Source organism: Penaeus vannamei, chromosome 11 (assembly GCF_042767895.1).
Source record: "Penaeus vannamei isolate JL-2024 chromosome 11, ASM4276789v1, whole genome shotgun sequence".
Classification (NCBI taxonomy): Eukaryota; Metazoa; Arthropoda; class Malacostraca; order Decapoda; family Penaeidae; genus Penaeus; species Penaeus vannamei.
The window spans coordinates 40,761,288-40,768,787 of NC_091559.1; the positions used below are offsets into that span (position 1 = coordinate 40,761,288).

The window sequence follows — 7,500 nt, forward strand, 5'->3', positions numbered from 1 at the left end:
CATTACCCATTCCCCTCGCCCTCCCTTTCCCCTCCCCCTTAACAGCTTTACCCATTTCCCATTCCCCTTTTCCTCCCTTCCACCTCCTCCTTCCCTCCCCTCCACCTTCACCCATTCCCCATTCCCCTCGTCCTTTTAAGAGTGATAACAATAACGGTGATGGTGATGTTGATAATAATAGAAATGATGATGATGATGATGATGATAATAATAATAATAATAATAATAATAATAATAATAATAATAATAATAATAATAATAATAATAATAATAACAATAACACTACTACAACAGTAACAATAATGATAACAACTACAATAGCAAATAAAAAATAATAATGATAATAATAATGATAACAACAATAATAACAATACCTAATAATAGTAACAAAAACGATAATAATGATAATAACAATAATAATAATATCAATAACAACAATAGTAACATCAATAACAATAATAACATAAACAACAGCAATGCCCAGTAAAAGGAAAACAAGTGAAAAAGTAAACAAGTCAAAAGGTCAAACAAACAAACAAACAAAATACAAACGGAAACAAACAAACAAAGAACGAACAACCATACATTTTTCATTTCAAAATTCCGAGAGTCATTTCTTTAATTATCTTCTTTATTCACCCGCGGAGAGAGATGAAAAGAAAAGGAGAGGAAGAGAGGAAGAGAGACGGGAGGAGGACAAAAGAGAATGGCAGAGGGAAAGCAAGAGGGGGAGGGGGAGGGGAGGAGGAAGGAGAGGGGGAGGGAAGGGGGAGGGAGGAAGGGAAGGGGGAGGAGGGAGGGAGGGAGGGAGGGAGAGGGGGTGGGATGAGAGAGAGGGAGAAAATAAATGAATGAATATACAAATTTCACTCGCACGCATACTACACACACACACACACACACACACTCACACACACACACACAAACACACAGACACACACACACATACACGCACACACACACACACACACACATACACACGCCCTGCACACACCGACAAACAAACACACACATATACATACCCCCCCCCACACACACACACCCCTAAAAAAAAAAAAAAAAAAAATACCGGGGTCACTACCATCCCGCCGAAGCTGACCTCTGACCTCTGACCCCGAGAGAATGAACAGCGGCTCCGGGGTAATGAAAAACCACCGTTTGTTTACTCGTTGTTTCGGATCCACGTGCGGGGGGAGGATGAGGAGGAGGAGGAGTAAGAGGAAGAGGAGGAGTAAGAAGAGGAAGAGGAGGAGGAGGAAGAGGATAAGGAAGCGGAGGAGGAGGAGGAGTATGACAAGGAGGAAGAGGAGTAAGAAGAAGAAGAAGGAGAGGAGGAGGAAGAGAAGAAGGAGGAGGATAGGGAGGAAGAGGAGTAAGAAGAAGAAGAAGGAGAGGAGGAGGAGGAAGAAGAAGAAGAAGAGCAGAAGGAGTAGGAGTAAAAGGAGGAGGAATAGAAGGAGGAGTAAGAAGAGGAATAGGAGGAGTAAGAAGAGGAATAGGAGGAGTAAGAAGAGGAATAGGAGGAGTAAGAAGAGGAATAGGAGGAGTAAGAAGAGGAATAGGAGGAGTAAGAAGAGGAATAGGAGGAGGAGTAAGAAGAGGAATAGGAGGAGGAGTAAGAAGAGGAATAGGAGGAGGAGTAAGAAGAGGAATAGGAGGAGTAAGAAGAGGAATAGGAGTAAGAAGAGGAATAGGAGTAAGAAGAGGAATAGGAGTAAGAAGAGGAATAGGAGTAAGAAGAGGAATAGGAGTAAGAAGAGGAATAGGAGTAAGAAGAGGAATAGGAGGAGGAGTAAGAAGAGGAATAGGAGGAGTAAGAAGAGGAATAGGAGTAAGAAGAGGAATAGGAGTAGTAGTAAGAAGAGTAGGAAGAGGAAGAGGAGAAAGAGCAGGAGGGTGTCTTCAAAAAGACCAGGGGGGGGGGGGAGGGGATGGTATCTACGCGGTTTCCTAATTAGCGTTTCACCTGTGCGTGTTTGTTTGTTTTCTCATTAGTATTTTTTCCTTCTTTTTTTCTGTATAAGGATATGCATGTAAATCTGTGTGCGTAAATATGGAGTGTGCAATCATATAATTATGCACATCCATTTACATGCAGCATGTGTATGTTTCCATATACATACAGATATATGCATAAACACTCCCTCTCGTACATATGTATGCATGTATGTATGTATGTGTGTAGGCATGTATGTATGTATGTATGTATGTATGTGTGTAGGCATGTATGTATGTATGTATGTATGTATGCATGTATGAATAAATAAATGAATGAATGTATGTATGCATATGCATGTACGTATGTATGTACGTGTGTATGTATGTATGTATGTGCGTATGTACGAATGTATGTACGAATATATGTATGTGCGTATGTACGAATGTATGTACGAATATATGTATGTGCGTATGTACGAATATATGTATGTACGTATGTATGTACGTATGTACGAATATATGTATGTACGTATGCATGTATGTACGTATGCGAGACAAGCCCAGAAGAGAGACCGAGAGACCGAGAGACCGAGCGAAATCTCCGTCTCCATCACAGCCCTCATAAGCAGGTGGCGGGGGGAGGGGCGGGGGGAGGGGCTTGGGGAGGGCCCGATTAAGGAGCCTGATAGCAGTACTTGCGACCGGAGACACCTCGCCGTGGGAAGCGCGCGCACACACCTGCATACGTACACACACACACAGGCATATGTGCGCGTATACCATCACACGTACACACACTATACGTAGCGTATACCAACACACATACATACACACACACACACGCATATGTAGGCGTATACCAACACACGTACACACACCATACGTAGCGTATACCAACACACATACATACACACACACACGCACACGCACACACAAACATACACACACAAACACATATGTACGTGTATACCAATCATAAACATAGGAAAACAACATACAAATGGACAAATAGAGGGAAGGAGGGATGGAGGGAGAAAAGGAGGAAGGGAGAAAGAGAGGGGGAAGGATGTGGAGAGTGAGAAATAAAGGGAGAGCAAGAGAATTAAGGAAGAGCAAGTAAATTAAGGGAGAGCAAGAGAATTAAGGGAGAGCAAGATAATTAAAGGAGAGCAAAATAATCAAAGGAGAGCAAGAGCATTAAAGGAGAGCAAGAGAATTAAGGGAGAGCAAGCGAATTAAGGGAGAGGGTGAAATCTTAGGAAGGGAGAAGAGAGAGAAATCTGTGACGAGCACCAAGTACCAGAAGTAGGAGGAAGTTAGGGAGGGGAACGGAGATCTTCAGAGGGAGAAATTAGGAAGGAGGGAGAGGGAGAAATCGAGCGGCAAGGAGAAATTAGCAAGGAGGGAGAGGGAGAGGAGAGGGGATGAATTAAATAGGAGGGAGATGGAGAAACTAAGAGAAGGTAGAAATTAGGAAGAAAGGAGAGGGAGAAGATGAGAGAAGGGAGGAATAAGGGAGGAGGGAGAGGCAGAAGCTACGAGAATTAAGAAATTAGGAAGGAAGGAGAGGAAGAAGTTAATAGAAGGGATGAATTACGGAGGGAGAGGGATAGGGAGAAGCTAAGAGAAGGTACAAATTAGGAAGGAGGAAGAGGGAGAAGCTAAGAGAAGGGAGAAATTAGGAAGGAGGGAGAGGGAATAATTACGAGAAGAGAGAAATTAAGGGAGAAAAGAGGAAGGAGGGAGATACTAAGCGCCAGGGAGAAGCCAGGGAGGGAGGAAAATTTAGGCAGACTGCAACGGGGGAGAGCCAGGGCGATGGGGGTGGGGGGTTGGGGGGTGAGGGGTGCGTTATCCTAGTCAGCAATGCGTTAACTCGACAGCATTCGTCAGCATGAGGTCACAACACACTGGGTGTCATGGGCGCCACGCTGACGAAGGGAGAGAATTAAAAACACATGAGGGGAATGGGGGGAGGATCCCATGGCTAGGGGAAAGGGGGAAGGGGGAGGGATCCCATGGCCAGGGGGAAGGGGGGAAGGGGGGGGGGTTTCCCATGTCCAGGGGGAAGGGGGGGAAGGGGGAGGGATCCCATGGCTAGGGGAAAGGGGGGGGAGGCGACGTGTCATGCGCGCACCTGCTTTTGACACATCTTTCCTCCAACGGCACTTGCTTGACAGAAAGGGCATTTTAAAGGGAGGTTGTCCCGTGTGTGTGTGTGTGTGTGTGTGTGTGTGTGTGTGTGTGTGTGTGTGTGTGTGTGTGTGTGTGTGTGTGTGTGTGTGTGTGTGTGTGTGTGTGTGTGTGCGTGTGCGCGCGCGCGCGCGCGTGCGTGCGTGAGGGGAGCTGAACGCGAGGTCGAGTCCATGCACGTACGTGTGCCAGCTAAATCACAATCGTTATTCTCACAGCCCAATAAAAAAATAAAAAAACGACGGCAAGTCAGACAGGTTGCAAAACCCGATGAAAATAACAACATCCAAGAAAAAAATAAACATAAAACAAACAATGACATAACAATAATAAAAAAAGAAAAATATCAAGTTTACCTAAGATATCTCCAACACTGCAACCCCCCCCCCCCAACCACCCTCCTCCAACAACAAAAACAAACCACTCTCCAACACGAAATTATCCTCCACCTCCACCAACATTTCAGCGCAGGACAAAGAGATCGTTTACCAAAGTAATCTCCAACACCACAACCCCTCCCCAACCCCCCCCCCCTCCTCCAACACCCCCAAAAAAACTCTCCAACACAAAAAAATCCTCCTCCACCTCCACCAACAATCCAACGCAAAGAAATCAAAAGAATTTTCAAAAACAAACCCAAAATCGCAGGGGAACCGTCAGCCCGCCCGCCCGCCCCGCCCACTCGCTGCCTTCCACTAAATATAGGTCTACGGGCGGCGCCATGGGAGACAGACACACGGAAAGGGAAGTGAGAGGGGGATAAAGGGAAGGAGGAGGAGGAGGAGGAGGAGGAGGAGGAGGAGGAGGAGGAGGAGGGGGAGGAGGAGGAGGAGGAGAGAAGGAAAGAGGAGGAGAAGGAGGAGGGGGAGGAGGAGGAGGAGGGGGAGGAGGTGGTGGAGGAAGAGGAGGAGGAGGAGGAGGAGGAGTGAGGAGGGGGAGGAGGAGGAGGGGAGGAGGAGGAGGTGGAGGAGGAGGAGGAGGGGGAGGAGGAGGAGGAGGAGGAGGAGGAGGGGGAGGAGGAGGAGTCTTCCGACCCGAGGAGGAGGAGGAGGAGGAGGAGGAGGAGGATAAAGGGAAGGAGAAGGAGGAAGGAGAGGAGGAGGAGGAGAAGGGAGAAGGAGAAGGAGGAAGGAGAAGGAGGAAGAGGAGGAGGAGGAGGAGGAAGGAGGAAAGAAGAAGAAGAAGAAGAAGAAGAAAAAGAAGAAGAAGAAGAAGAAAGAAAAAGAAGAAAAACATAAAAAAAATGAAAAAAGAACAATAAAAAAAGAGAAAGAGAATAAAACACCGCAAAGAGAAAGACACCGAGAGAGAGAGAGGAGACAGAGAATCATCATCATCATCAGCTGAAAGAACTCGCTGATGTGAAAGCTCATCTCGAGAGTCTTAAAAAAAATATTAAAATGTTTGAACACCATTTTTTTTCCTCTTTTTTTTTTTTTTTTTTTACTGATAATCCCTCTCCTTCGCGCCACCAATTCCCCAACCCTCGCATGAACTCAAAAAAAATCTCCCTCGAGCCTATATAATCATAAAAAAAATGAGGGAGATCCAGGAGGAGGGAGAAGAGGGGACGAGAAAGGAGGGCATGGGGGAGGGGAGGAGAGAGGGGGGAAGGGGGAATAAAGAGCGAGAGAAAAGGAAATAGAGACCCTTCCTCCAAACCCCCCCCCCCCTTTTCAATTTTTTCCCCAACCCATTCCATTTCCAAAATCGATATTTGATCACCAAAAGTGACAAAAAAAAAAGAAAAAAAAGAAGAAAAATAGGGAGCCTTGTGTCCTCATACCCAGCGGTCTCGTCCCTTCACGGCCACAGCTGACCCCAAAACAAATCAGCTGTTTACCGTTGTCTTCAGGAAAAAAATGGGAGGAGGTGGGAATGAGAGGGATAGGAGGTGGGAAGGAGAGAGAGAGGAGGAGGGAAGGAGAGGGAGAGGAGGAGGGAAAGAGAGGGAGAGGAGGAGGGAAGGAGAGGGAGAGAAGGAGGGAAAGAGAGGGAGAGGAGGAGGGAAAGAGAGGGAGCGGAGGAGGGAAAGAGAGGAAGAGGAGGAGGGAAAGAGAGGGAGAGGAGGAGGGAAAGAGAGAGAGAGGAGGAGGGAAAGAGAGGGAGAGGAGGAGGAAGAGAGAAAGAGGAGAAGGGGAAGAGAGGGAGAGGAGGGAAAGAGAGAGGGAGAGGAGGAGGGAAAGAGAGAGGGAGAGGAGGAGGGAAAGAGAGAGGGAGAGGAGGAGGGAAAGAGAGGGAGAGGAGGAGAGGAAGAGAGGGAGAGGAGGAGGGAAAGAGAGGGAGAGGAGGAGGGAAAGAGAGGAAGAGGAGGAGGGAAAGAGAGGGAGAGGAGGAGATAAGGAGAGAAGGACAGAGAGGGAAAGGGAGGGAAAGGGAGAGAGAGGAAGAGAAGGTGAGAGGGAGGAAGGAGAAAAGGTGAAAGGGGTAGGGATCGAAGGGGTGAAAGGAGCGGGAGGAAGAAGAGAAGTAAAAGGAGAACGAAGGGGGAGGAAACAGCGAAGTAAAGAGATAGACAGACAGACAGATAGAGAGAGGGATAGGGGGGCAGGGGGGGGGGATGGACTCGGTAGGAAAACCAAAAGGGAGACACGATAAGTCACGGGGAAAGGCACTTAGGGTGAGAGGGATGAAAGGGAGGGCGAGTACAAGAAAGTCAGATAAACATAATGAAAAAAAGACAGATGGAGAAGGAAAGAAGAGGGAAAGGAGAGGGGGTAAGGAGGGTGGAGAGAGAAGGAGGGGGTTGATGAATAAATATGAGAGAATGAGAGAATGAGAGAGAGAGAGAGAGAGAGAGAGAGAGAGAGAGAGAGAGAGAGAGAGAGAGAGAGAGAGAGAGAGAGAGAGAGAGAAAGAGAAAGAGATAGAGAAAGAGAGAGACAAAGAAAGAAAGAAAAAAAAGAGAAAGAGAGAGAGAAAGAAAGAAAGAAAGAAAGAAACAAAGAAAGAAAAAAAAGAGAAAGAGACAGAGAAAGAAAGAAAGAAAGAAAGAAAGAAGGAAAGAAGGAAAGAAAGAAAGAAAAGAGAAAGAGAGAGAGGACGAGAAAGAGAAAGAGAGAAAGAAAGAAAGAAAGAAAGAAACAAAGAAAAAAAGAAAAAAAGAAAGAAAGAAAGAAAGAAAGAAGGAAAGAAAGAAAAAGAAAGAGAGAAAGAGAAAGAAAAGAGCGAGAGAGAGAAAAGAGAGAGAGAGAGAGCTCCCGCCAGCGAGCTCCCGCGCGAGCCCAAATACTATCGTCCCAAGCCCCTCACACGAGCGCCCTATACATTCACGCATCACCGTAGAGGCGCTGGGGACGAGCATTTTCTTTCTCTCCTCCCTCTCTCCCCAACAACCCCGCACCACGCTGTCTCTTAAGACCTTTCTTC

The 7,500-nt window shown here is 46.7% G+C and overlaps 1 protein-coding gene across 1 annotated transcript in view; it reads right to left on the minus strand.

Moving 5' to 3' along the window:
• The window catches only part of LOC113823480 (polycomb group protein Psc), a 61,986-nt gene that overhangs the window by 19,667 nt on the left and 34,819 nt on the right, over positions 1 to 7,500 (minus strand). The gene's annotated exons all lie outside the window — the stretch shown is intronic.